Genomic DNA, 3,200 nt, shown 5'->3' on the forward strand with positions numbered 1-3,200 from the left:
TCAGCTCTAACTGGTGTGAGAAATGTTCCGGAAATGTCTCTGAGCTGTGAAAGCGTTGTTCAAAGAAAAAAAAAAAAAAAAAAAAAAAAAAAAATATATATATATATATATATATATATGCTTGGGCAATAAACAGCCTCTGTTATTGATGTTGTGATGACAGAGTTTCATATCTCCCAGGCTGGCCTCAAACTCACTCTGTGGAGGACCTCATTAGTTTGTTGTTGTTCTTTCCTGGCTTTGTTTTCTTGTTTGGTTGGTTTTGGTTTCACTTGGTGTTGTTGCTCCTGTTTATCATTACAGTTCACCTCTTTCAAAACATACTTCTAGAGAATCCTTATTCTTTGTATGGATAGAAAATAGAAACAATGTCTCATTCCACAGTTGAAACAAGTCTGGCACTTGAGAGTTGAGGCAGGAGGACCAACCTTCAGCTCCAGCTTGGGTATAGAAAGCCTGAAATCTCAAACAAACCCAGGATAAATGGCTACCTGGAGTGCCTATTTAACATATGAAAGTGGGCTCCCTGCCAGCCTCTCCCTTTTCACTAGTATCTGTTACAAATCATCCTGGCTGGCTTACCTGGGCCCCTGCCCTAAACCTCCCTTCCCCCAGCTTCTCTTTCCTATAAAACCCATTCTGGCCACATGCCCTCCTGGTTCCCAGTGATCTCTTTGACCCCTCTCTTTTTCTCTGTCACCTCATACCTCCCTGCCACCTCTCATGACTCCATTCAGTCTGCAGGTCCAGTGCGGTCTGGACCCTTACAGCTGCTTCTGGCTCTGATCTCCTTCATAAGTACAATAAACCCTCTTCCTAGCAATACCTTGGAGCTGTCATGTCCCTGTGTTGTTTTGCTTTGCTTTGCTTTGCTTTGCTTTGCTTTGCTTTGCTTTGCTTTGCTTTGCTTTGTTTTGTTTTGTTTTGTTTTGTTTTGTTTTGTTTTGTTTTCATCCATAAAGACTTGGACTCTTTTTAAAAATAAAACAAAACCAAGTCAGGTTGTTTGGAGAATCTCTTTCTCTCTCTCTCACTCTCTCTCTCTCTCTCTCTCTCTCTCTGTGTGTGTGTGTGTGTGTGTGTGTGTGTGTATGTATGTTTTTGTTCTGTTTTGTTTTACATTTGAGTAATGGCCTTTATTGAGCAGAGTCCACCAGTCCGGCTTCGAGCAGGTTTTCCCTTCAGCAGTTGCACTCATTTCTCCCAAGACTCCAGCTGAGACCCCTCCTTCTCCTGTGTCTATGAGGGAAGTTGAAGTGAGTCACTATTCTCAATGGAGAGGACAATGCAAGACAACACCTGGTCCTCCAGTCACTTTCCTTAGTTGATTTTGTCCTGGAATATACAAGTTATTGGTGGCAGCTACAGCAATAATGCTCTCCGTGAGGTGCCAGGCTTGGGAAGGATCTTCTTATTGAAGGCCAAACTGTCCACGCTAATCTCATCTTTCTTTCTCTTAACCCCTGTACATACTTTCCAGGGCTTCAGTCTGGCTCACGGTTCGCTGTTCTCTCTTCTCTCTTGAGGCTTCCAGTGTAACACCCCTCCGAGTGTTTCTATCAAACATTCTAAAGAAGTTGTTGTAGGACCCCATCATGATGACTGTCTTAGTCAGGGTTTCTATTCCTGCACAAACATCATGACCAAGAAGCAAATTGGGGAGGAAAGGGTTTATTCAGCTTACACTTCCATACTGCTGTTGATAGAACCTAGTGGGGAAACCCCCACTCAATTCCCTATTCGGCGTGCACCCAAAAAATCACGAAGGACCATCTTGATGTAATTACATGAGGTCGTTTAATGACGGAGCTCCGGACCGACATGCATCCCACACAGGAGATAACGGATGTCGGCCACGAGGCTCGAAAGCTAGGGGGTTTTATGGGGTAAGGGGCTTAGGGGTGTGGAATTCAGCATAGTGGCACACTATTGGCTTATTCAAACATCAGCAGAAAAATTACATGTACGTGCAGGGTGTCAGAGTTCTGTGAGTTGTTGACTCAGTTCAGATAGCCCTGTTATGTCCTCACATTCCTCTTTATCTTTAAGGTTAAGCTGTTCCCAGGAATGTTTTAACTACGGGGCATACCCGGGTTTGTTTTTCTTTTTTCTCAGCCCCAGGCAGCCTCTAGCTCACAAACAACCAGCAATTTCTGAGTACTTTATATGACTTACAGGTCTTGAAATTTCATCTTTCTTTCACTGTTCATCACCAAAGGAAGTCAGGACTGGAACTCAAGCAGGTCAGAAAGCAGGAGCTGATGCAGAGGCCATGGAGGGATGTTCTTTACTGGCTTGCTTCCCCTGGCTTGCTCAGCCTGCTGTCTTATAGAACCAAGACTACCAGCCCAGAGATGGTCCCACCCACAAGGGGCCTTTCCCCCTTGATCACTAATTGAGAAAATGCCTTACGGATGTATCTCATGGAGGCATTTCCTCAAGTGAAGCTCCTTTCTCTGTGATAACTCCAGCTGTGTCAAGTTGACACAAAACTAGCCAGTACAATGGCTGTCTGAACCGTTCCAGCAGCACTGGAACTTGTCAAAGATGCAATCATTCCCATACAAGGAGCAGAGCGTGCTTCGTAGGTACGCAAGTACCTGGTGGGTCTCGACAGGCCTTCCCTCCATGTTTGAGGTCCCATGCCTTCACTGACATTCTCTAGTCATCATGTATCGACCATTGTGGTTGGACTTGACATCATATACAGATGAAATTACTTCTGAGAAAAAGGATCTACTGCTGAGATCTTCTTGCTCTTCAAAAAAAACTCAGCATGCCTATCACATAGGGCAGAGGAATGCATGTCATACAACCCGATGATGCCCTTGCTGCTACTGTAGACAAATACCTTGCACTGGCATGGGTGGAACTCTGCGGCAGTGGTGACTTCTGTCAGCTCCTCCATATTACTTCTCTTGATGTCCAAAATGCTGAAGCTCCTATCTGTGATTTCTAAATGCCATAGGTTAATTCTCCGACCATCATTAAGATTCATGGGCTTCTATATTGGAACCCGTAGTGCTGTAATTCTAAATTCTCTCTTATCCAGTTCATTTATATCCATAATTTAATAGTTTTATCATGTGTAGAGAGTAGAAAATGAGTAGCATTCTGTTTGTGGTAACCACCTGATTTTATTAAATCTTTCTTCAGTTTCTAGACTTTTCAAATAGTCCAACTCTGGCTCATGACTATGA

At 43.8% G+C, this 3,200-nt stretch overlaps 1 pseudogene; it reads right to left on the reverse strand.

Moving 5' to 3' along the window:
• Nucleotides 1-1,320: 1,320 nt before the first annotated feature.
• On the reverse strand, nt 1,321-2,998 carry LOC110295836 (serine/threonine-protein phosphatase 2A 55 kDa regulatory subunit B delta isoform pseudogene; annotated as a pseudogene).
• Between the last annotated feature and the right edge of the window lie 202 nt (nt 2,999-3,200).

Source organism: Mus caroli, unplaced genomic scaffold (assembly GCF_978045245.1).
Source record: "Mus caroli unplaced genomic scaffold, Mus_caroli_1 scaffold_7, whole genome shotgun sequence".
Taxonomy (NCBI): domain Eukaryota; kingdom Metazoa; phylum Chordata; class Mammalia; order Rodentia; family Muridae; genus Mus; species Mus caroli.